Source organism: Oncorhynchus clarkii, chromosome 9 (genome assembly GCF_045791955.1).
Source record: "Oncorhynchus clarkii lewisi isolate Uvic-CL-2024 chromosome 9, UVic_Ocla_1.0, whole genome shotgun sequence".
In the NCBI taxonomy this organism is placed as follows: Eukaryota; Metazoa; Chordata; class Actinopteri; order Salmoniformes; family Salmonidae; genus Oncorhynchus; species Oncorhynchus clarkii.
This window is the reverse complement of record NC_092155.1, coordinates 81032225-81060181: the sequence shown is the minus strand read 5'-3', so window position 1 is coordinate 81060181 and position 27957 is coordinate 81032225. Positions and strand designations below refer to the sequence as shown.

Below are 27957 nucleotides of genomic sequence, written 5' to 3'. Positions count from 1 at the left end.
TACCATTCTACTTTACCATTCTACAGCTTTACAATTCTACTTTACCATTCTACAGCTTTACCATTCTACTATACCAATTCTACAGCTTTACCATTCTACTTTACCATTCTACAGCTTTACCATTCTACTTTACCATTCTACAATACCATTCTACAATACCATTCTACTTTACCATTCTACTATACCATTCTACTGCTTTACCATTCTACTATACCATTCTACTGCTTTACCATTCTACTGCTTTACCATTCTACTTTACCATTCTACAGCTTTACCATTCTACAGCTTTACCAATCTACTTTAGCATTCAGCAGCTTTACCATTCTACAGCTTTACCATTCTACAGCTTTACCATTCTACTTTACCATTCTACAGCTTTACCATCCCCCTTTACAATTCTACAATACCATTCTACAATACCATTCTACTTTACCATTCTACTATACCATTCTATAGCTTTACCATTCTACAGCTTTACCATTCTACTGCTTTACCATTCTACTATACCATTCTACTTTACCATTCTACTGCTTTACCATTCTACTATACCATTCTACTTTACCATTCTACAGCTTTACCATTCTATTTTACCATTCTACTTTACCATTCTACAGCTTTACCATTCTATTTTACCATTCTACAATACCATTCTACTATACCATTCTACTTTACCATTCTACAGCTTTCCCATTCTATTTTACCATTCTACTATACCATTCTGCTATATCATTCTACAGCTTTACCATTCTATATCTTTACCATTCTACAGCTTTACCATTCTACTTTACCATTCTACTATACCATTCTACTATACCATTCTACAGCTTTACCATTCTACTATACCATTCTACAGCTTTACCATTCTACTATACCATTCTACAGCTTTACCATTCTACTATACCATTCTACTTTACCATTCTACTATACCATTCTACTTTACCATTCTACTATACCATTCTTCTCTACCATTCTACTTTACCATTCTACAGCTTTACCATTCTACTTTACCATTATACAGCTTTACCATTCTACTATACCATTCTACAGCTTTACCATTCTACTTTACCATTCTACAGCTTTACCATTATACTTTACCATTCTACAATACCATTCTACTTTACCATTCTACTATACCGTTCTACAGCTTTACCATTCTACTATAAAATTCTACTGCTTTACCATTCTACTGCTTTACCATTCTACTTTACCATTCTACAGCTTTACCATTCTACAGCTTTACCATTCTACAGCTTTACCATTCTACTTTACCATTCTACAGCTTTACCATTCTACTTTACCATTCTACAATACCATTCTACAATACCATTCTACTTTACCATTCTACTATACCATTCTACAGCTTTACCATTCTACAGCTTTACCATTCTATTGCTTTACCATACTACCATACCATTCTACTTTACCATTCTACTGCTTTGCCATTCTATATCTTTACCATTCTACTGCTTTGCCATTCTACTATACCATTCTACTTTACCATTCTACTGCTTTACCATTCTACAATACCATTCTACTTTACCATTCTACAGCTTTACCATTCTACAGCTTTACCATTCTACTTTAGCATTCTACTGCTTTACCATTCTACAGCTTTACCATTCTACTTTACCATTCTACTGCTTTACCATTCTACTATATCATTCTACTTTACCATTCTACTGCTTTACCATTCTACTATACCATTCTACTGCTTTACCATTCTACAGCTTTACCATTCTACTATACCATTCTACTATAACATTCTACTATACCATTCTACTTTACCATTCTACTGCTTTACCATTCTGCAGCTTTACCATTCTACTATACCATTCTACAATACCATTATACAGCTTTACCATTCTACAATACCATTATACAGCTTTACCATTATACAGCTTTACCATTATGCAGCTTTACCATTCTACTTTACCATTCTACTATACCATTCTACTATACCATTCTACTTTACCATTCTACAGCTTTACCATTCTACTTTACCATTCTACAGCTTTACCATTCTACAGCTTTACCATTCTACTTTACCATTCTACAATACCATTATACAGCTTTACCATTCTACTATACCATTCTACAGCTTTACCATTTTACAATACCATTCTACAGCTTTACCATTATACAGCTTTACCATTCTACTATACCATTCTACAGCTTTACCATTCTTCTCTACCATTCTACTTTACCAATCTACATCTTTACCATTCTACAATACCATTCTATAGCTTTACCATTCTACTTGACCATTCTACAGCTTTACCATTCTGCTATTCCATTCTACTTTACCATTCTACTTTACCATTCTACAGCTTTACCATTCTGCTATAACATTCTACTTTACCATTCTACTTTACCATTCTGCAGCTTTACCATTCTACATCTTTACCATTCTACTTTACCATTCTACTGCTTTACCATTCTACAGCTTTACCATTCTACTTTACCATTCTACTGCTTTACCATTCTACTGCTTTACCATTCTACAGCTTTACCATTCTACTATACCATTCTACTATACCATTCTACTTTACCTTTCTACATCTTTACCATTCTACTATACCATTCTACAGCTTTACCATTCTACAGCTTTACCATTCTACTTTACCATTCTACAGCTTTACCATTCTACTTTACCATTCTACATTACCATTATACAGCTTTACCATTCTACTATACCATTCTACAGCTTTACCATTCTACAGCTTTACCATTCTACAATACCATTATACAGCTTTACCATTCTACAATACCATTCTACAGCTTTACCATTCTACAATACCATTCTACTTTACCATTCTACTTTACCATTCTACAGCTTTACCATTCTACAATACCATTCTACAGCTTTACCATTCTACAATACCATTCTAAAGCTTTACCATTCTACTTTACCATTCTACTATACCATTCTACTATACCATTCTACAGCTTTACCATTCTACTATACCATTCTACAGCTTTACCATTCTACTATACCATTCTACAGCTTTACCATTCTACTATACCATTCTACTTTACCATTCTACTATACCATTCTACTTTACCATTCTACTATACCATTCTTCTCTACCATTCTACTTTACCATTCTACAGCTTTACCATTCTACTTTACCATTATACAGCTTTACCATTCTACTATACCATTCTACAGCTTTACCATTCTACTTTACCATTCTACAGCTTTACCATTATACTTTACCATTCTACAATACCATTCTACTTTACCATTCTACTATACCGTTCTACAGCTTTACCATTCTACTATAAAATTCTACTGCTTTACCATTCTACTGCTTTACCATTCTACTTTACCATTCTACAGCTTTACCATTCTACAGCTTTACCATTCTACAGCTTTACCATTCTACTTTACCATTCTACAGCTTTACCATTCTACTTTACCATTCTACAATACCATTCTACAATACCATTCTACTTTACCATTCTACTATACCATTCTACAGCTTTACCATTCTACAGCTTTACCATTCTATTGCTTTACCATACTACCATACCATTCTACTTTACCATTCTACTGCTTTGCCATTCTATATCTTTACCATTCTACTGCTTTGCCATTCTACTATACCATTCTACTTTACCATTCTACTGCTTTACCATTCTACAATACCATTCTACTTTACCATTCTACAGCTTTACCATTCTACAGCTTTACCATTCTACTATACCATTCTACAGCTTTACCATTCTACAGCTTTACCATTCTACAATACCATTATACAGCTTTACCATTCTACAATACCATTCTACAGCTTTACCATTCTACAATACCATTCTACTTTACCATTCTACTTTACCATTCTACAGCTTTACCATTCTACAATACCATTCTATAGCTTTACCATTCTACTTGACCATTCTACAGCTTTACCATTCTGCTATTCCATTCTACTTTACCATTCTACTTTACCATTCTACAGCTTTACCATTCTGCTATAACATTCTACTTTACCATTCTACTTTACCATTCTGCAGCTTTACCATTCTACATCTTTACCATTCTACTTTACCATTCTACTGCTTTACCATTCTACAGCTTTACCATTCTACTTTACCATTCTACTGCTTTACCATTCTACTGCTTTACCATTCTACAGCTTTACCATTCTACTATACCATTCTACTATACCATTCTACTTTACCTTTCTACATCTTTACCATTCTACTATACCATTCTACAGCTTTACCATTCTACAGCTTTACCATTCTACTTTACCATTCTACAGCTTTACCATTCTACTTTACCATTCTACATTACCATTATACAGCTTTACCATTCTACTATACCATTCTACAGCTTTACCATTCTACAGCTTTACCATTCTACAATACCATTATACAGCTTTACCATTCTACAATACCATTCTACAGCTTTACCATTCTACAATACCATTCTACTTTACCATTCTACTTTACCATTCTACAGCTTTACCATTCTACAATACCATTCTACAGCTTTACCATTCTACAATACCATTCTAAAGCTTTACCATTCTACTTTACCATTCTTCAGCTTTACCATTCTACTTTACCATTCTACTTTGCCATTCTACAGCTTTACCATTCTACAATACCATTCTACAGCTTTATTTCTACAGCTTTACCATTCTACAGCTTTACCATTCTACTATACCATTTAGCTTTACCATTCTACAGCTTTACCACTCTACTTTACCATTCTACAGCTTTACCACTCTACTTTACCATTCTACAATACCATTCTACAGCTTTACCATTCTACAATACCATTCTACAGCTTTACCATTCTACAGCTTTACCACTCTACTTTACCATTGTACAATACCATTCTACAGCTTTACCATTCTACTATACCATTCTACAGCTTTACCATTCTTCAGCTTTACGACTCTACTTTACCATTCTACAATACCATTCTACAGCTTTACCATTCTACAATACCATTCTACAATACCATTATACAGCTTTACCATTCTACTTTACCATTCTACTTTACCATTCTATAGCTTTATCATTCTACTTTACCATTCTACAATACCATTCTACAGCTTTACCATTCTACAATACCATTCTACAGCTTTACCATTCTACAGCTTTATCATTCTACAATACCATTATACAGCTTTACCATTCTACTTTACCATTCTACTTTACCATTCTACTTTACCATTCTACTTTACCATTCTACTTTACCATTCTACAATACCATTCTACAGCTTTACCATTCTACAGCTTTACCATTCTACAATACCATTATACAGCTTTACCATTCTACAATACCATTCTACTTTACCATTCTACTTTACCATTCCACTTTACCATTCTACAGCTTTACCATTCTACTTTACCATTCTACAATACCATTCTACAGCTTTACCATTCTACAATACCATTCTACAATACCATTCTACTTTACCATTCTAAAATCATCAAAATTACCCCAGTCACAATATTACAACCATCTGAACGATGTTCCCTGAGCAGGTCTCAGAGAGAGAGATGAGGGATGGAGAGACAGATATGAGGGCGGGGCAGGGAGGTACCCAGGGGATAACAAAGAAAGAGAGAGAGAGAGAGATGAGGGAGGTGCAGGGAGGTACCCGGGGGAAAACAGAGAGAGAGAGAGAGAGAGAGGCCACAATAAAAGGGGTGATGTCATCTCTCCAGAGCAGCGAATGAGAAGCTGGAAGGAGGGAGGAGAGACAGAGAGAAGGTTTGTGTTTTTCTCTATCACTGCAGCATTCTTGCAGAGCAGCCTAAACACAGAGAAGACAGAGAAGACACTGAAGACACATTGGATAGGAGATAAAGAGAGGAAGACAGAAATAGAGTGAGAAGAAAGGGAGAGAGAGAAAGACAGCACCTCCAGAGGTAGGGAACTGGTGGAGAGATGGAGACAATGGCATCATCCCACCATGCTGTGTGTGTGTGTGTGTGTGTCAGACAGATAGAGGGATATACTGGTGTCGTGTGTATGTTTAAGTGTGTGTGTCTGGGATGTATTAGGCGTGGGCCTGTCTGTGACACCAGTCTGTTATTCAGTTCTGATATTAAAACACAGGTTAGTTGGTTATATGGATGACAGCTGACACATATATTCACCAGCTGGGACTTACGCTACTATATTTATGGTGCATTAGTCGGCTACATGGCTGACATATATATTCACCAGCTGGGATGCTGGTGAAACACTATAACAGCACTTTCGTAGGTTAACGATTATTGTAGAAAATCTGTTTAACCAAGAGTATGGAGCGATTTCAGTGCCAACAGAAATTATATTTGAATTGCATAATTTAGAATTTATGTTAGGATATTGAATTTAATATTTTAGAATTTGTAAAGCACAAATTCAGTCATTGAATTCAGAAATTGAACTTGTATTTCATGATTTAAAACTGAATTGAATGAATAATGCATTCAGTTTTCAAATTCAATATTCATGTAATATTTACATATTAATTTTCAATATGGTAGATGTCATTTTCTGTGTTCTTTTAACCTTTATTTAACAAGGAAAGTTCAATAACGGCCTACCCCTGACCAAACCCAAAACAGCGACGACACTGGGCAGTGCCTTAGACCGCTGCGTCACTCGGGAGCCCAACTTGGCCCCCATAAGTAGTGCTTATGAAAGTATTATGAAGGCCTTATGAAGCCTGTATCAGCTGAACGTTCTTTAAAGTGGGACCCTATATTTTTAAGGGGACCAAGTTGAATTTTTTGGGACACTCCCTTATAACATGTCTTGCATGGCCTGTGAGCAGATTCTGCTTACATTCTGTTTTCACATGTCTAATGGTTTATTCTGTTGATCCAGCTTTGTACACTCACATTTGTACAAAGCAGCCTTCACCCTGCTTACACATGTCTAATATTTAAACTTATATAGATTGTTCTTTCTCCTTCAAAGAGAACAGTATAGGTACTGAGAATCATCAGATGACAGGAAAATCTCCAACATGACATGTTGTGCTGAAGGATGGATTGCTCTCTAAAGTGATGTCGTGTTAGCCACATGCACAGACCAACGCATCAAACTGATCTTTCATTAGTTAGTACCCGTACCCCCTGTATATAGCCTGTATATAGCCTGTATATAGCCTCCACATTGACTCTGTACCATAATACCCTGTATATAGCCTCCACATTGACTCTGTACCGGTACACCCTGTATATAGCCTCCACATTGACTCTGTACCGGTACCCCTGTATATAGCCTCCACATTGACTCTGTACCGGTACCCCCTGTATATAGCCTCCACATTGACTCTGTACCGTAACACCCTGTATATAGCCTCCACATTGACTCTGTACCGGTACCCCCTGTATATAGCCTCCACATTGACTCTGTACCGTAACACCCTGTATATAGCCTCCACATTGACTCTGTACCAGTACCCCCTGTATATAGCCTCCACATTAACTCTGTACCGTAACACCCTGTATATAGCCTCCACATTGACTCTGTACCATAATACCCTGTATATAGCCTCGTTATTGGTATTTTATTGTGTAACTTTTAATATATTTTTTTACTTAAGCTTATTTGGTAAATACTTTCTTAACTCTTCTTGAACTGCACTAAAGTGGCCAAATAACTCTTTAAAATGAAGTACATTAATCCGAATAAATAACTGGTGTAGAGCCTAACATGCATACAAATCAAATCACATTTTATTGGTCACATGCACAGAGAGGAAGAGTTCACTTTAGGGTTAGGGTTACAAGGAAGAGAGGGGGAGATCACTAGGGTTACAAGGGTTACAAGGAAGAGAGGGAGAGGTCACTTGAGGGTTATAAGGAAGAGAGGGAGAGGTCACTAGGGTTACACGGAAGAGAGGGAGATATCACTTGAGGGTTATAAGGAAGAGAGGGAGAGGTCACTTGAGGGTTATAAGGAAGAGAGGGAGGTCACTTTAGGGTTATAAGGAAGAGAAGGAGAAGTCACTTTAGGGTTAGAAGGAAGAGAGGGAGAGGTCACTAGGGTTACAAGGAAGAGAGGGAGAGGTAACTTTAGGGTTAGAAGGAAGAGAGGGAGAGGTCACTTTAGGGTTAGAAGGAAGAGAGGGAGAGGTCACTTTAGGGTTAGAAGGAAGAGAGGGAGAGGTCACTAGGGTTACATGGAAGAGAGGGAGGGGTCACTAGGGTTAGGGTTAGAAGGAAGAGAAGGAGAGGTCACTTTAGGGTTAGAAGGAAGTGAGGGAGAGGTCACTTTAGGGTCAGAAGGAAGAGATGGAGAGATCACTTTAGGGTTAGAAGGAAGAGGGTGAGAGGTCACTAGGGTTACATGGAAGAGAGGGAGGGGTCACTAGGGTTACATGGAAGAGAGGGAGGGGTCACTAGGGTTACATGGAAGAGAGTGAGAGGTCACTTTAGGGTTAGGAGGAAGAGAGGGAGAGGTCACTTTAGGGTTAGAAGGAAGAGAGGGAGAGGTCACTTTGGGGTTAGAAGGAAGAGAGTGAAGCTCACTTTAGGGTTTGAAGGAAGAGAGGGAGAGGTCACTTTAGGGTTAGAAGGAAGAGAGGGAGAGGTCACTTTAGGGTTAGAAGGAAGAGAGGGAGAGGTCACTTGAGGGTTATAAGGAAGAGAGGGAGAGGTCACTAGGGTTAGAAGGAAGAGAAGGAAGAGAAGGAGAGGTCACTTTAGGGTTAGAAGGATAAGAAGGAGAGGTCACTTTAGGGTTAGAAGGAAGAGAGGGAGAGGTCACTTTAGGGTTAGAAGGAAGAGAGGGAGAGGTCACTAGGGTTAGAAGGAAGAGAAGGAAGAGAAGGAGAGGTCACTTTAGGGTTAGAAGGAAGAGAAGGAGAGGTCACTTTAGGGTTAGAAGGAAGAGAAGGAGAGGGCACTTTAGGGTTAGAAGGAAGAGAAGGAGAGGTCACTTTAGGGTTAGAAGGGAGAGAAGGAGAGGTCACTCGGGTTAGGGTTAGAAGGAAGAGAGTGAGAGGTCACTTTAGGGTTAGGGTTACAATGTATTGAAGGAGAGGTCACTTTAGGGTTAGGGTTAGAAGGACGAGAGTGAGAGGTCACTAGGGTTAGGGTTAGAAGGAAGAGAGGGAGAGATCACTTTAGGGTTAGAAGGAAGAGAAGGAGAGGTCACTTTAGGGTTAGAAGGGAGAGAAGGAGAGGTCACTAGGGTTAGGGTTAGAAGGAAGAGAGGGAGAGATCACTTTAGGGTTAGAAGGAAGAGAAGGAGAGGTCACTTTAGGGTTAGAAGGAAGAGAAGGAGCGGGCACTTTAGAACACTTTGTTGGTGATTCAAAATTAAACCATGTGTCATACACAGGTGTTATTAGTCCTTGTCCATCAATATGTTGTTGGTCCTGGTCTGTGGCTGGAGTTGAGTCAGTATGTTGGCAGCAGCCACTCAATCTTAGTGATGGCTGTTCAATTAACAGTCTGATGGCCTTGAGATAGAAGCTGTTTTTCAGTCTCTCGGTCCCAGCTTTGATGCACCTGTACTGACCTCACCTTCTGGATGATAGTGGGGTGAACAGGCAGTGGCTCGGGTGGTTGTTGTCCTTGATGATCTTTAAGGCCTTCCTGTGACATCGGGTGGTGTAGGTGTCCTGGAGGGCAGGTAGTTTGCCCCCGGTGATGCGTTGTGCAGACCTCACTACCCTATGGAGAGCCTTACGGATGTGGGCGGAGCAGTTGCCCTACCAGGTGTTGATACAGCCAGACAGGATGCTCTCGATTGTGCATCTGTAGAAGTTTGTGAGTGCTTTTGGAAACAAGCCGAATATCTTCAGCCTCCTGAGGTTGAAGAGGCGCTGCTGCACCTTCTACACCACGCTGTCTGTGTGGGTGGACCAAATCAGTTTGTCTGATGTGTACGCCGAGGAACTTGAAACGTACTACCCTCTCCACTACTGTCCCATCGATGTGAACAGGGGAGTTCTCCCTCGGCCGTTTCCTGAAGTCCACGATCATCTCCTTTGTTTTGCTGACGTTGAGTGTGAGGTTATTTTCCTGACACCACACTCCAAGGGCCCTCACCTCCTCCCTGTAGGCCGTCTCGTCGTTGTTGGTAATCAAGCCTACCACTGTAGTGTCGTCTGCAAACTTGACGATTGTGTTGGAGGCGTGCGTGGCCACGCAGTCGTGGGTGAACAGGGAGTACAGGAGAGGGCTCAGAACGCACCCTTGTGGGGCCCCAGTGTTGAGGATCAGCGGGGTGGATATGTTGTTACCTACCCTCACCACCTGGGGGCGGCCCGTCAGGAAGTCCAGTACCCAGTTGCACAGGGTGGGGTCGAGACCCAGGGTCTCAAGCTTAATGATGAGTTTGGAGGGTACTATGGTGTTGAATTCTGAGCTGTAGTCGATGAACAGCATTCTCACATAGGTATTCCTCTTGTCCAGATGGGTTAGGGCAGTGTGGTTGCGTCGTCTGTGGACCTATTTGGGCGGTAAGCAAAATGTAGTGGATCTAGGGTGTCAGGTAGGGTGGAGGTGATATGATCCTTGACTAGTCTCTCAAAGCACTTTATGATGACGGAAGTGAGTGCTACGGGGCGGTAGTCGTTTAGCTCAGTTACCTTAGCTTTCTTGGGAACAGGAACAATGGTGGCCCTCTTGAAGCATGTGGGAACAACAGACTGGGATAGGGATTGATTGAATATGTCCGTAAACACACCAGCCTACTGGTCATGCTCTGAGGGTGCGGCTGGGAATGCCGTCTGGGCCTGCAGCCTTGCGAGGGTTGACACGTTTAAATGTTTTCCTCACGTCGGCTGCAGTGAAGGAGAGTCCGCAGGTTTTGGTAGCAGGCCGTGTCAGTGGCACTTGTCCTCAAAGCGAGCAAAGAAGTTGTTTAGTCTGTCTGGGAGCAAGACATCCTGGTCCGCGACGGGGCTGGTTTTCTTTATGTAATCCGTGATTGACTGTAGACCCTGCCACACACCTCTTGGGTCTGAGCCGTTGAATTGCGACTTTAATTTGTCTCTATACTGACACTTAGCTTGTTTGATTGCATTGGAGGGAATAGCTACACTGTATTCGGTCATGTTTCCGGTCACCTTGCCCTGATTAAAAGCAGTGGTTCGCGCTTTCAGTTTCGCGCAAATGCTGCCATCGGTTTCTGGTTTGGGAATGTTTTAATAGTTGCTGTGGGTACGACATCGCAGATGCACTTGCTAATAAACTCGCTCACCGACTCAGCGTAATCGTCAATGTTGTTGTTTGACGCAATGCGGAACATATCCCAGGCCACATGTTCGAAGCATTGAATAAGATTGGTCGGACCAGCTTTGAACAGACCTGAGCGCGGGAGCTTCCTGTTTTCGTTTCTGTCTATAGGCTGGGAGCAACAAAATGGAGTCGTGGTCAACTTTTATTGGTCCTGGTCCATCCAGTTGTTGTTGGTCCTGGTCCAGCCAGGTGTTGTTGGTCCTGGTCCAGCCAGGTGTTGTTGGTCCTGGTCCAGCCAGGTGTTGTTGGTCCTGGTCCATCTAGGTGTTGTTGGTCCTGTTTCATCAATGTGTTGTTGGTCCTGGTTCATCAATATGTTGTTGGTCCTGGTCCATCCAGGTGTTGTTGGTCCTGGTCCATCCAGGTGTTGTTGGTCCTGTTCCATCAATATGTTGGTCCTGTTCCATCAATATGTTGTTGGTCCTGGTTCATCAATATGTTGTTGGTCCTGGTCCATCCAGGTGTTGTTGGTCCTGGTCCATCCAGGTGTTGTTGGTCCTGGTCCATCCAGGTGTTGTTGGTCCTGGTCCATCCAGGTGTTGTTGGTCCTGGTCCATCCAGGTGTTGTTGGTCCTGGTCCATCAATACGTTGTTGGTCCTGGTCCATCCAGGTGTTGTTGGTCCTGGTCCATCCAGGTGTTGTTGGTCCTGGTCCATCAATATGTTGTTGGTCCTGTTCCATCAATATGTTGTTGGTCCTGTTCCATCAATATGTTGTTGGTCCTGGTCCAGCCAGGTGATGTTGGTCCTGGTCCATCCAGGTGTTGTTGGTCCTGGTCCATCAATATGTTGTTGGTCCTGGTTCATCAATATGTTGTTGGTCCTGGTCCATCAATATGTTGTTGGTCATGGTTCATCAATATGTTGTTGGTCCTGGTCCATCAATATGTTGTTGGTCCTGGTTCATCAATATGTTGTTGGTCCTGATCCATCCAGGTGTTGTTGGTCCTGGTCCATCAATATGTTGTTGGTCCTGGTCCATCCAGGTGTTGTTGGTCCTGGTCCATCCAGGTGTTGTTGGTCCTGGTCCATCAATATGTTGTTGGTCCTGGTTCATCAATATGTTGTTGGTCCTGGTTCATCAATATGTTGTTGGTCCTGGTCCATCCAGGTGTTGTTGGTCCTGGTCCATCAATATGTTGTTGGTCCTGGTCCATCCAGGTGTTGTTGGTCCTGGTCCATCCAGGTGTTGTTGGTCCTGGTCCATCCAGGTGTTGGTCCTGGTTCATCAGTATGTTGTTGGTCCTGGTCCATCAATATGTTGTTGGTCCTGGTCCATCAATATGTTGTTGGTCCTGGTCCATCAATATGTTGTTGGTCCTGGTTCATCAATATGTTGTTGGTCCTGGTCCATTCAGGTGTTGTTGGTCCTGGTCCATCCAGGTGTTGTTGGTCCTGGTCCATCCTGGTGTTGTTGGTCCTGTTCCATCAATATGTTGTTGGTCCTGGTTCATCAATATGTTGTTGGTCCTGGTCCATCCAGGTGTTGGTCCTGGTTCATCAGTATGTTGTTGGTCCTGGTCCATCAATATGTTGTTGGTCCTGGTCCATCAATATGTTGTTGGTCCTGGTCCATCAATATGTTGTTGGTCCTGGTCCATCAATATGTTGTTGGTCCTGGTCCATCCAGGTGTTGTTGGTCCTGGTCCATCCAGGTGTTGTTGGTCCTGGTCCATCCAGGTGTTGTTGGTCCTGGTCCATCCAGGTGTTGGTCCTGGTTCATCAATATGTTGTTGGTCCTGGTCCATCCAGGTGTTGTTGGTCCTTGGTCATCCAGGTGTTGTTGGTCCTGGTCCAGCCAGGTGTTGTTGGTCCTGGTCCATCAATATGTTGTTGGTCCTGGTTCATCCAGGTGTTGTTGGTCCTGGTCCATCTAGGTGTTGTTGGTCCTGGTTCATCAATATGGTTTTGGTCCTGGTCCATCAATATGTTGTTGGTCCTGGTTCATCAATATGTTGTTGGCCCTGGTCCATCAATATGTTGTTGGTCCTGGTTCATCAATATGTTGTTGGTCCTGGTGTTACACACACACCTCTGTGAAGAGGGAATGCAACACCCTGCTACAACTCAACTCCCCGTGTAGTGAAAGAGGTTTGGGACTGTAGGTGCGAGTAAGGAGGACAAGACACAGAGAGTGGTACCGTTTACAAGGAATTTATTCCGTCACAAGGTAATATGGGGAAAAGGGGCTGGACGGAACCAATGCAAAGAAAGTAAATCTCAAAGCCCCCCCTCTCCTATCTTACCTGCCTAACCAATACTTACCACCACCTGGTGCCCTAACCAAAATACAGGGGGTGGTCCGGCCAGATCTTACCTAGTGTGCCTAGACAGTGAATATACTATGGGTATATGTATCAAATCAAATCAAATTTATTTATATAGCCCTTCGTACATCAGCTGATATCTCAAAGTGCTGTACAGAAACCCAGCCTAAAACCCCAAACAGCAAGCAATGCAGGTGTAGAAGCACGGGCCTCTTGCCTAAGCACTCCCTAGGTGCCTTCCCCTTCACCCCTGGGAACAAATGAAACATAATATTAAACAATTTCATAAACAAACTAAGAAACAAAGGACATCAAATAAGCTCTATCTGATAATGCAACAAACGAACACAGTACATAGCAACTGCCTGTATTGCTCTCAGAAACAACAAACATAACATGACCCTCAGCCTGCAGCCTCCTCTCTCAGCCATGATCTCTCTAAATCACAATCAATCTTTCTGCAATCTATATCTCTGCAATGACCTCTCTTCTGAACAGAACACTGGCTTTTATATAGCTTCAGAAGTAATGGGTAATTGGAGACAGCTGCGTCTTGACGAGGGGGCGGGGTCAGCTCTCCAATTAGCCATGGAGTCGACCAATCAGCTGCTTGGGGAGAATTCAGGAATCCGTCTCCTGAAACACACTCAAATACACAAGCTATAACACAGAAACTGGGGAACGTAACACCTGGTCTAACCAGGAGTTGTTGGTCCTTGTCCATCCAGGTGGAAAGGTTGGACAGGTAAAGGTCAACTAAGGAATATGACATCATCATACACAGCAGGGTGACTTCCTGCTTGCAGACATCATCATCATCATCAGCAGCAACATAATCATAATTTATAAAAATGTTTTACCTTTATTTAACTAGGCAAGCCAGTTAAGAATAAATTCTTATTTTCAATGACGGCCTAGGAACAGTGGGTTAACTGCCTTGTTTAGGGGAACAGTGGGTTAACTGCCTTGTTTAGGGGAACAGTGGGTTAACTGCCTTGTTTAGGGGAACAGTGGGTTAACTGCCTTGTTTAGGGGAACAGTGGGTTAACTGCCTTGTTTAGGGGAACAGTGGGTTAACTGCCTTGTTCAGGGGAACAGTGGGTTAACTGCCTTGTTCAGGGGAACAGTGGGTTAACTGCCTTGTTCAGGGGAACAGTGGGTTAACTGCCTTGTTTAGGGGAACAGTGGGTTAACTGCCTTGTTTAGGGGAACAGTGGGTTAACTGCCTTGTTTAGGGGAACAGTGGGTTAACTGCCTTGTTCAGGGGAACAGTGGGTTAACTGCCTTGTTCAGGGGAACAGTGGGTTAACTGCCTTGTTCAGGGGAACAGTGGGTTAACAGCCTTGTTCAGGGGAACAGTGGGTTAACTGCCTTGTTCAAGGGAACAGTGGGTTAACTGCCTTGTTTAGGGGAACAGTGGGTTGACTGCCTTGTTCAGGGGAACAGTGGGTTAACTGCCTTGTTTAGGGGAACAGTGGGTTAACTGCCTTGTTCAGGGGAACAGTGGGTTAACTGCCTTGTTTAGGGGAACAGTGGGTTAACTGCCTTGTTCAGGGGAACAGTGGGTTAACTGCCTTGTTTAGGGGAACAGTGGGTTAACTGCCTTGTTCAGGGGAACAGTGGGTTAACTGCCTTGTTCAGGGGAACAGTGGGTTAACTGCCTTGTTCAGGGGAACAGTGGGTTAACTGCCTTGTTCAGGGGAACAGTGGGTTAACTGCCTTGTTCAGGGGAACAGTGAGTTAACTGCCTTGTTCAGGGGAACATTGAGTTAACTGCCTTGTTCAGGGGAACAGTGGGTTAACTGCCTTGTTCAGGGGAACAGTGGGTTAACTGCCTTGTTCAGGGGAACAGTGGGTTAACCGCCTTGTTCAGGGGAACAGTGGGTTAACTGCCTTGTTCAGGGGAACAGTGGGTTAACTGCCTTGTTCAGGGGAACAGTGGGTTAACTGCCTTGTTCAGGGAACAGTGGGTTAACTGCCTTGTTCAGGGGAACAGTGGGTTAACTGCCTTGTTCAGGGGCAGAACAACAGATTTTTACCTTGTCCGCTTGGGATTCCATCTTGCAACCTTTCGGTTACTAGTCCAACGCTCTAACCACTAGGCTACCTGCCATCATCATCATCATCAACATCACTACAATGTTGTTTTCTGGAGACATGAAGTGGCCCCACTGATAACTGTTTGTGACATCATAGCATTCTTTATTATGGTCAAATCAAACGGGGGTGCATTTGGTTCTTTCTGTCTATATTACTCTCTTTCTCTCTCAATTCAATTCAATTCAATGGGCTTTATTGGCATGGGAAACATATGTTAACAATGCCAAAACAAGTGGAGTCTCCTCTCTCTCCCACTCTCTCCTCTCTTTCTCTCTTTCCCACTCTCTCCTCTTTCTCTCTCTTCCCCTCTCTCCTCCCTCTCTCTCTCTCTCTCTCTCTCTCTCCCCCTTTCTCCTCTCTTTCTCTCCCTCTTTCTCATCTCTTCTTCTATCAAATTTATAAAACCGTTTTTACATCAGCCGATATCATAAAGTGCAATACAGAAACCCAGCCTAAAACCCCAAACAACAAGCAATGCAGATGTAGAAGTACGGTGGCTAGGAAAAACTCCCTGGAAAGGCAGGAACCTAGGAAGAAACCTAGAGAGGAACCAGACTCTGAGGGGTGGCCAGTCCTCTTCTGGCTGTGCCGGGTGGAGATTATAAACCTAGAGAGGAACTAGACTCTGAGGGGTGGCCAGTCCTCTTCTGGCTGTGCCGGGTGGAGATTATAAACCTAGAGAAGAACCAGGCTCTGAGGGGTGGCCAGTCCTCTTCTGGCTGTGCCGGGTGGAGATTATAAACCTAGAGAGGAACCAGACTCTGAGGGGTGGCCAGTCCTCTTCTGGCTGTGCCGGGTGGAGATTATAAACCTAGAGAGGAACCAGACTCTGAGGGGTGGCCAGTCCTCTTCTGGCTGTGCCGGGTGGAGATTATAAACCTAGAGAGGAACCAGACTCTGAGGGGTGGCCAGTCCTCTTCTGGCTGTGCCGGGTGGAGATTATAAACCTAGAGAGGAACCAGACTCTGAGGGGTGGCCAGTCCTCTTCTGATGGGGCCGGGTGGAGATTATAAACCTAGAGGGGAACCAGGCTATGAGGGGTGGCCAGTCCTCTTCTGGCTGTGCCGGGTGGAGATTATAAACCTAGAGAGGAACCAGGCTCTGAGGGGTGGCCAGTCCTCTTCTGGCTGTGCCGGGTGGAGATTATAACAGAACATGGCCAAGATGTTCAAACGTTCATGGATGACCAGCAGGGTCATATAATAATAATCACAGTGGTTGTAGAGGGTGCATCAGGAGATACTATGGCCCCGTCCGACGATACCCCCTGACAGGGCCAACCAATCAGGATATAACCCCACCCACTTTGCCAAAGCACATTCCCCAAACCACTTGAGGGATATCTTCATCCACCAACTTACCATCCTGTGAGAAGGCTGAGTATAGCCCACGAAGATCTCCCCCATAGCAGGAATCCAAGGGGAGCGCCAACCCGGACAGGAAGATCACGTCAGTGTCTCAACCCACTCAAGTGAACCACCCCTCCTAGGGACGGCATGGAAGAGCACCAGTAAGCGAGTGGCTCAGCCCCTGTAATAGGGTTAGAGGCAGAGAATCCCAGTGGAGAGAGGGGAATCAGCCAGGCAGAGACAGCAAGGGCGGTTCGTTGCTCCAGTGCCATTCCATGCCAGACTACACTCAATCATAGGACCTACTGAAGAGATGAGTCAATAAAGTCAATAAAGTCTGCGTCTCTCACATGGATAGGCAGACCATTCCATAGAAATGGAGCTCTATAGGAGAAAGCCTTGCCTCCAGCTGTTTTCCGCCATCCACTTTCTATCCCTATCTCTCTCTCTCTCCACATCTCTCTCCTTCTCTCTCTCCCCCTTTCTCAACCGCTCTCTCCCCATCTCTCTCCTTCTCTCTCTCCCTATCTCTCTCCCCTTTTCTCTCCCTCTTTCTCTCCCCATCTCTCTCCTTCTCTCTCTCCCCCTCTCTCCCCCACGTGTGCGCACGTGTGCATTTGTCTGTGTGTGCGCTTGTTACGCATGTGTGCGAGCGTGCATGTGTGTGCGTTCGTTACGCGTGTGTGCAAGCGTGCATGTGTGTGTGTGTTCATTAGCAGCAGTAGGAGGGGATTACAGCAGCAGCTCTCTCTGAGGTCTATTCTCTACAGAACCTGCTAATCTAATGGCCCTGACTTAAACAACACACACACACAAACGCACACACGCACTGATTCAAGTATTTTTAGCGAGATCCTTATTGATATGTAAAATTGTATGTTGCTTTTGATGGCATAGAAGGCCCTTCTTACCTTGTCTATCAGATTGTTCACAGCTTTGTGGAAGTTACCTGTGGCGCTGATATTTCGGCCGAGATATTAATCGTTTTTTGTGTTCTCTACGGCAGCGGTGTCTAGATGGAATTTGTATTTATGGTCCTGGCAACACCATTTTGTTTTACCAAGATTACAGATCATCAGCAAACAGTAGACATTTGACTTCTAGTAAGTGAGACCAGGTGCTGCAGACTGTTCTACTGCCCTCGCCAATTTGTTGACATATATGTTGAAGAGGGTGGGGCTTAAGCGGCATCCCTGTCTCACCTCACTGCCCTTTGGAAAGAAATTTGTTTTTTAAAACCAATTTTAACCACGCACTTGTTGTTTGTGTACATGGATTTTATAATGACGTATGTTTTTCCCCAACACCACTTTCCATCAATTTGTATAGCAGACCACTCCACAAATTTCTTGTTAACAAACTATAGTTTTGGCAAGTCGGTTAGGACATCTACTTTGTGGATGACACAAGTCATTTTCCCAACAATTGTTTACAGACAGATTATTTAATTTATAATCCACTTTATCACAATTATAGTGGGTTAGAAGTTTACATACACTAAGTTGGAACATTGGAAAACTTGGAAAATTCCAGAAAATGATGTCACGGCATTAGAAGTTTTTGATAGGCTAATTGACATCATTTGACTCAATTGGAGGTGTACCTGTGGATGTTGCTTAGGGCTTCTTACAGTGACTGCTACTGCTTACTCTTACTGCTACCTATCACAATATGTTTAATTGTTTATTTTTGTTAGTAAAATCTATTACTGTATTGCACAAGTTAAATAAAATTGGGAAACATTTGGGGGACCATCAAAAGGTTTGGGGCTTAAGCTCTGCAAGCTCAGGTCTGATGACACCACTGGAGAGAGAGAAAAGGGAAGAGAGAGATGGATAGAGAGAAAGAGATAGGGGGGGAGTGAGAGAGCGATAAAGAGGGGAGAGAGAGGGAAGGGAGATAGACAAAAAGAGGACATTGTGTGACAGATAGAGATGTAGACAAAAGAGAGAGTTGTGGAGACTGAGAAAGAGAGAAGATGCAGGGAGTGGCTCCAGCCAGAGAGGGAGAGGTGTGGAGGGAGAGGGGGAGTGGGGGATGGGAGGAAATAAATATTACAACATGCGGCTGGCTGGAGTCAGGGTGTTGCCATGGTGATGGAGGCTGGAGTCAGGGTGTTGCCATGGTGATGGGGTAATGAGGGAGGCTCACCTCAGATTTATATTTTCACAGACTCAGTGGATAATGTGATATGGATCAAATCTCTTGATACAAAGACATTTCTCTGTCATGATAGTGTGATGGGAAGAGAGAGAGAGAAAGGAGAGCAGGAGGAATCTGATAGGCCACCTGGGAGTGGTGTATCAGAGAGTTGTGGCTTGGCAAGAGGAGGAGGAAGAGAGAGGGAGGAGAGAGAGAAGAAAGAGAAGCGAGAAAGAGAGAGTAGTAAATATAAAGTGTAAATAATGAATTTAGGTGAATTTAGGTCAGTTGGTGGACTGGAAGAGACTGGGAGAGAAAGGCTGGGAGATGATGGGCTGGAGGAGACTGGGAGACACTGGAAGAGACTGGGAGAGGCAGGCTGGGAGATGATGGGCTGGAAGAGACTGGGCGAGACTGGAAGAGACTGGGAGAGGAAGGCTGGGAGATGGTGGACTGGAAGAGACTGGGATAGGCAGGCTGGAAGAGACTGGGAGAGGCAGGCTGGGAGATCATGGACTTGAAGAGACTGGGAGAGGCAGGCTGGAAGAGACTGGGAGAGGCAGGCTGGGAGATCATGGACTGGAAGAGACTGGGAGAGGCAGGCTGGAAGACACTGGGAGAGGGAGGCTGGAAGAGACTGGGAGAGGGAGGCTGGAAGAGACTGGGAGAGGGAGGCTGGGAGATGGTGGACTGGAAGAGACTGGGAGAGGCAGGCTGGAAGAGACTGGGAGAGGCAGGCTGGAAGAGACTGCGAGAGGCAGGCTGGAAGAAACTGGGAGAGGAAGGCTGGAAGAGACTGGGAGAGGCAGGCTGGGAGATGGTGGACTGGAAGAGACTGGGAGAGACTGGGAGAGGCAGGCTGGGAGATGATGGGCTGGAAGAGACTGGGAGAGGCAGGCTGGGAAATGATGGGCTGGAAGAGACTGGGAGAGGCAGGCTGGGAGATGATGGACTGGAAGAGACTGGGAGAGGCAGGCTGGGAGATGATGGGCTGGAAGAGACTGGTAGAGGCAGGCTGGAAGAGACTGGGAGAGGCAGTCTGGGAGATAATGGGCTGGAAGAGACTGGGAGAGGCAGGCTGGAAGACACTGGGAGAGGCAGGCTGGGAGATGGTGGACTGGAAGAGACTGGGAGAGGCAGGCTAGGAGATGATGGGCTGGAAGAGACTGGGAGAGGCAGGCTGGGAGATGATGGGCTGGAAGAGACTGGGAGAGGCAGGCTGGAAGAGACTGGGAGAGGCAGGCTGGAAGAGACTGGGAGAGGCAGGCTGGGAGATGATGGGCTGGAAGAGACTGGGAGAGGCAGGCTGGAAGAGATTGGGAGAGGCAGGCTGGGAGATGGAGGACTGGAAGAGACTGGGAGAGGCAGGCTGGAAGAGACTGGGGGAGGCAGGCTGGAAGAGACTGGGAGAGGCAGGCTGGAAGAGACTGGGAGAGGCAGGCTGGTAGATGATGGACTGGAAGAGACTGGGAGAGACAGGCTGGGAGATGATGGACTGGAAGAGACTGGGAGAGGCAGGCTGGGAGATGGTGGACTAGAAGAGACTGGGAGAGGCAGACTGGGAGATGGTGGACTGGAAGAGACTGGGAGAGGCAGGCTGGGAGATGGTGGACTGGGAGAGACTGGGAGAGGCAGGCTGGGAGATGATGGACTGGAAGAGACTGGGAGTGGCAGGCTGGGAGATGGTGGACTGGGAGAGACTGGGAGAGGCAGGCTGGGAGATGGTGGACTAGAAGAGACTGGGAGAGGCAGGCTGGGAGATGGTGGACTCTCTCTTTCTTCTCTTATCTCTTTGGGAGAGTCAGGCTGGGAGATGGTGGACTGGGAGAGGCAGGCTGGGAGATTGTGGACTTGGAGAGGCAGGCTGGGAGATGATGGACTAAAAGAGACTGGGAGAGGCAGGCTGGGAGATGATGGACTCTCTCTCTTTCTTCTCTTATCTCTTTGGGAGAGGCGGGCTGGGAGATGGTGGACTCTCTCTCTTTCTTCTCTTATCTCTTTGGGAGAGGCAGGCTGGGAGATGATGGACTAGAATAGACTGGGAGAGGCAGGCTGGGAGATGGTGGACTCTCTCTCTTTCTTATCTTATCTCTTTGGGAGAGGCAGGCTGGGAGATGGTGGACTCTCTCTCTTTCTTCTCTTATCTCTTTGGGAGAGGCAGGCTGGGAGATGGTGGTCTAGAAGAGACTGGGGGAGGCAGGCTGGGAGATGGTGGTCTAGAAGAGACTGGGAGAGGCAGGCTGGGAGATGGTGGACTAGAAGAGACTGGGAGAGGCAGGCTGGGAAATGATGGGCTGGAAGAGACTGGGAGAGAAAGGCTGGGAGATGATGGACTGGAAGAGTCTGGGAGAGGCAGGCTGGGAGATGATGGGCTGGAAGATACTGGTAGAGGCAGGCTGGAAGAGACTGGGAGAGGCAGTCTGGGAGATGATGGGCTGGAAGAGACTGGGAGAGGCAGGCTGGGAGATGGTGGACTGGAAGAGACTGGGAGAGGCAGGCTAGGAGATGATGGGCTGGAAGAGGCTGGGAGAGGCAGGCTGGAAGATGATGGGCTGGAAGAGACTGGGAGAGGCAGGCTGGGAAATGATGGGGTGGAAGAGACTGGGAGAGGCAGGCTGGGAAATGATGGGCTGGAAGAGACTGGGAGAGGCAGGCTGGAAGAGACAGGGAGAGGCAGGCTGGAAGAGACTGGGAGAGGCAGGCTGGGAGATGATGGGCTGGAAGAGACTAGGAGAGGCAGGCTGGAAGAGACTGGGAGAGTCAGGCTGGGAGATGGTGGACTGGAAGAGACTGGGAGAGGCAGGCTGGAAGAGACTGGGGGAGGCAGGCTGGAAGAGACTGGGAGAGGCAGGCTGGAAGAGACTGGGAGAGGCAGGCTGGGAGATGGTGGGCTGGAAGAGACTGGGAGAGGCAGGCTGGGAGATGATGGACTGGGAGAGACTGGGAGAGACTGGCTGGGAGATTATGGACTGTGAGAAGCAGGCTGGAAGATTCTAGACTGGAAGAGACTTCGAGAGCAATCCTGGGAGATGGTGGACTAGAAGAGACTGGGAGATGCAGGCTGGGAGATGATGGACTGGAAGAGACTGGGAGAGGCAGGCTGGGAGATGGTGGACTAGAAGAGACTGGGAGAGGCAGGCTGGGAGATGTTGGACTGGAAGAGACTGGGAGAGGCAGGCTGGGAGATGGTGGACTGGGAGAGACTGGGAGAGGCAGGCTGGGAGATGATGGACTGGAAGAGACTGGGAGTGGCAGGCTTGGAGATGGTGGACTGGGAGAGACTGGGAGAGGCAGGCTGGGTGATGGTGGACTCTCTCTCTTTCTTATCTTATCTCTTTGGGAGAGGCAGGCTGGGAGATGGTTGGACTCTCTCTCTTTCTTCTCTTATCTCTTTGGGAGAGGCAGGCTGGGAGATGGTGGACTCTCTCTCTTTCTTCTCTTATCTCTTTGGGAGAGGCAGGCTGGGAGATGGTGGTCTAGAAGAGACTGGGGGAGGCAGGCTGGGAGATGGTGGTCTAGAAGAGACTGGGGGAGGCAGGCTGGGAGATGGTGGACTAAAAGAGACTGGGAGAGGCAGGCTGGGAGATGGTGGACTCTCTCTCTTTCTTCTCTTATCTCTTTGGGGGAGGGTTAGGGTGAGGTCTAGTCTGGGAGATGATGGACTGGAAGAGACTGGGAGAGGCAGGCTGGGAGATGATGGACTAAAAGAGACTGGGAGAGGCAGGCTGGGAGATGATGGACTCTCTCTCTTTCTTCTCTTATCTCTTTGGGAGAGGCAGGCTGGGAGATGATGGACTAGAATAGACTGGGAGAGGCAGGCTGGGAGATGGTGGACTCTCTCTCTTTCTTATCTTATCTCTTTGGGAGAGGCAGGCTGGGAGATGGTGGACTAGAAGAGACTGGGAGAGGCAGGCTGGGAGATGATGGACTAGAAGAGACTGGGAGAGGCAGGCTGGGAGATGGCGGACTCTCTCTCTTTCTTCTCTTATCTCTTTGGGAGAGGCAGGCTGGGAGATGGTGGACTCTCTCTCTTTCTTCTCTTATCTCTTTGGGAGAGGCAGGCTGGAAGATGGTGGTCTAGAAGAGACTGGGGGAGGCAGGCTGGGAGATGGTGGACTAGAAGAGACTGGGAGAGGCAGGCTGGGAGATGGTGGACTCTCTCTCTTTCTTCTCTTATCTCTTTGGGGGAGGGTTAGGGTGAGGGCTAGTCTGGGAGATGATGGACTGGAAGAGACTGGGAGAGGCAGGCTGGGAGATGGTGGACTAGAAGAGACTGGGAGAGGCAGGCTGGGAGATGATGGACTGGAAGAGACTGGGAGAGGCAGGCTGGGAGATGGTGGACTAGAAGACTGGGAGAGGCAGGCTGGGAGATGGTGGACTCACTCTCTTTCTTCTCTTATCTCTTTGGGGGAGGGTTAGCACTCTCTTCCCCTCCATCCCTCCTCCCTAATCCCTTTATCCACATGTCCTTCTCTTATCTATCAATCAGTTAATTTCTCGCTCTGTCACACTCTATCTGTCCCTCTCACGTCTTTGATGCTGTCTGGCCCCAAAATAGTATATCATGCCATACTCTTTTTGACCGCTGCAACATAATATCATAGGGAGACATCATCCTGACACATTTTTCCAAAACGTAAAAATGGCACAGAAGCTGACATTTTTCTCAATACATTGCAGTCAATGGGAAAAAATGAGTGTCACAGGGTTGATGTTTTCTCATTTATTTCATGCCTGTCTCAATTCAATTCAAGGGTCTTTATTGGCATGGGAAACATATGTTTACATTGCCAAAACAAGTGAGGTAGATAATATACAAAAGTGAAATAAACAATAACAAATTAACAGTAAACATTACACTTACAGAAGTTTCAAAATAATAAAGATTTCAAATGTCATTATGTCTATATACAGTTTTGTAATGTTGTGCAAATAGTTAAAGAGCAAAAGGGAAAATAAATATAAATAAGGATTACATTTACAATGGTGTTTGTTCTTCACTTGTTGCCCTTTTCTTGTGGTAACAGGTAACACATCTTGCTGCTGTGATGGTACACTGTGGTATTTCACCCAGTAGATATGGGAGTTTATCAAAATTGGATTTGTTTAAAAATTCGTTGTGGGTCTGTGTAATCTGAAGGAAATATGTGTCTCTAATATGGTCATACATTTGGCAGGAGGGTAGGAAGTGCAGCTCAGTTTCCACCTCATTTTGTGGGCAGTGAGCACATAGCCTGTCTTCTCTTGAGAGCCATGTCTGCCTTTGGCAGCCTTTCTCAATAGCAAGGCTATGCTCACTGAGTCTGTACAAAGTCAAAGATTTTCTTAATTGTGGGTCAGTGACAGTGGACAGGTATTTTACTCTCCGTCTCTCTCTCTCTACCTACTTTCTTTCTTCTCCATCCATCCTCTCTCTTCCTCCTCTCTCTCCACCCTCATTCTCTCTCTCTCTACCCCCCCTCTCTCCCTCTCTCTCCACCCTCATTCTCTCTCTCTCTACCTCCTCTCTCTTCCTCCTCTGTCTCCACCCTCATCCTCTCTCTCTACCTCCTCTCTCTTCCTCCTCTCTCTCCACCCTCATTCTCTCTCTCTCCCCTCTCTCTCTCTACCTCCTCTCTCCCCCTTGTTCTCTCTCTCACTCTACCTCCTCTTTATCCCCACTCATTCTCTCTCTCTCTCCACCCCCCTCTCTCTCTCCCCTCTCTCTACCTCCTCTCTACCCCTTGTTCTCTCTCTCACTCTCTACCTCCTCTTTATCCCCACTTATTCTCTCCCCCCCCCTCTCTCTCTCTCTCTACCTCCTCTCTCCCCCTTGTTCTCTCTCTCACTCTCTGCCTCCTCTCCACCCTCATCCTCTCTCTCTCTCCACCCTCATCCTCTCTCTCTCTCCCCTCTCTCTACCCCCCTCTCTGTCTCTCCCCCTCTCTCTACCTCCTCTCTCCCCCTTGTTCTCTCTCTCACTCTCTACCTCCTCTTTATCCCCACTCATTCTCTCTCCCTCTCTGTCTCTACCAGCCCCAAAAATACATGTACATTACAAATAAAACCCACTATAATAAAACACAACAACCCTACATATACATTACAAATATAACCCACTATAACAAAACCCACTATTATAAAACCCACTCTAGTAAAACCTACTATAATAAAACCCACTATAATAAAACCCACTATAATAAAACCCACTATAATAAAACAGAACAACCCTACATATAGATTACAAATAAAACCTACTATAATAAAACCTACTATAATAAAACCCACTATAATAAAACCCACTATAATAAAACCCACTATAATAAAACCCACTATAATAAAACCCACTATAATAAAACCCACTATAATAAAACCCACTATAATAAAACCCACTATAATAAAACCCACTATAATAAAACCCACTATAACAAAACCCACTATAATAAAACCCACTATAATAAAACCCACTATAATAAAACCCACTATAATAAAACCCACTATAATAAAACCTACTATAATAAAACCTACTATAATAAAACAGAACAACCCTACATATAGATTACAAATAAAACCCACTATAATAAAACCCACTATAATAAAACAGAACAACCCTACATATAGATTACAAATAAAACCCACTCTAGTAAAACCCACTATAATAAAACCCACTATAATAAAACCCACTATAATAAAACCCACTATAACAAAACCCACTATAATAAAACCCACTATAATAAAACCCACTATAACAAAACCTACTATAATAAAACCCACTATAATAAAACAGAACAACCCTACATATAGCTTACAAATAAAACCCACTATAATAAAACCCACTATAATAAAACAGAACAACCCTTCATATACATTACAAATAAAACCCACTGTAATAAAACCCACTATAATAAAACAGAACAACCCTTCATATACATTACAAATAAAACCCACTATAATAAAACAGAACAACCCTACATATGCATTACAAATAAAACCCACTATAATAAAACAGAACAACCCTACGTATACATTACAAATAAAACCCACTATAATAAAACCCACTATAATAAAACAGAACAACCCTACATATACATTACAAATAAAACCCACTATAATAAAACAGAACAACCCTACATATACATTACAAATAAAACCCACTATAATAAAACAGAACAACCCTTCATATACATTACAAATAAAACCCACTATAATAAAACCCACTATAATAAAACCCACTATAATGAAACAGAACAACCCTACATATACATTACAAATAAAACCCACTATAATAAAACCCACTATAATAAAACCCACTATAATAAAACCCACTATAATGAAACAGAACAACCCTACATATACATTACAAATAAAACCCACTATAATAAAACCCACTATAATAAAACCCACTATAATAAAACAGAACAACCCTACATATACATTACAAATAAAACCCACTGTAATAAAACCCACTCTAGTAAAAACTACTATAATAAAACCCACTATAATAAAACAGAACAACCCTACATATACATTACAAATAAAACCCACTATAATAAAACCCACTCTAGTAAAACCTACTATAATAAAACCCACTATAACAAAACCCACTATAATAAAACCCACTATAATAAAACAGAACAACCCTACATATAGATTACAAATAAAACCCACTATAATAAAACCCACTATAATAAAACAGAACAACCCTACATATACATTACAAATAAAACCCACTATAATAAAACCCACTATAATAAAACAGAACAACCCTACATATACATTACAAATAAAACCCACTATAATAAAACCCACTATAATAAAACCCACTATAATAAAACAGAACAACCCTACATATACATTACAAATAAAACCCACTATAATAAAACATACTATAATAAAACAGAACAACCCTACATATACATTACAAATAAAACCCACTATAATAAAACCCACTATAATAAAACAGAACAACCCTACATATACATTACAAATAAAACCCACTATAATAAAACATACTATAATAAAACAGAACAACCCTACATATACATTACAAATAAAACCCACTATAATAAAACCTACTATAACAAAACCCACTATAACAAAACCCACTATAATAAAACCCACTATAATAAAACCCACTATAATAAAACCCACTGTAATAAAACCCACTATAATAAAACCCACTATAATAAAACAGAACAACCCTACATATACATTACAAATAAAACCCACTATAATAAAATCCACTATAATAAAACAGAACAACCCTACATATACATTACAAATAAAACCGACTCTAGTAAAACCCACTATAATAAAACCCACTATAATAAAACCCACTATAATAAAACCTACTATAATAAAACCCACTATAATAAAACCCACTATAACAAAACCCACTATAATAAAACCTACTATAATAAAACCCACTATAATAAAACCCACTATAATAAAACCCACTATAATAAAACCTACTATAATAAAACCCACTATAATAAAACCCACTATAATAAACCTACTATAATAAAACCCACTATAATAAAACCCACTATAATAAACCTACTATAATAAAACCCACTATAATAAAACCTTCTATAATAAAACCTACTATAATAAAACCCACTATTATAAAACCCACTATAATAAAACCCACTATAATAAAACCTACTATAATAAAACCCACTATAATAAAACCTACTATAATAAAACCTACTATAATAAAACCCACTATAATAAAACCCACTATAATAAAACCCACTATAATAAAACCTACTATAATAAAACCTACTATAATAAAACCCACTATAATAAAACCCACTATAATAAAACCACACAGCCCTTCATATACATTACAAATAAAACCGACTCTAGTAAAACCCACTATAATAAAACCCACTATAATAAAACCTTCT

The 27957-nt window shown here is 43.7% G+C and overlaps 1 protein-coding gene across 1 annotated transcript in view; it reads left to right on the top strand.

Annotated features, from left to right (window-relative positions):
* The first annotated feature begins 5755 nt into the window (after positions 1 to 5755).
* The window catches only part of LOC139417452 (neural cell adhesion molecule L1.1-like), a 113458-nt gene continuing 91256 nt past the window's right edge, over positions 5756 to 27957 (top strand). The window contains exon 1 of the mRNA XM_071166738.1: positions 5756 to 5889. The gene's annotated coding sequence lies outside the window, so the exon portion shown is untranslated. The remainder of the gene's footprint in view (positions 5890 to 27957) is intronic.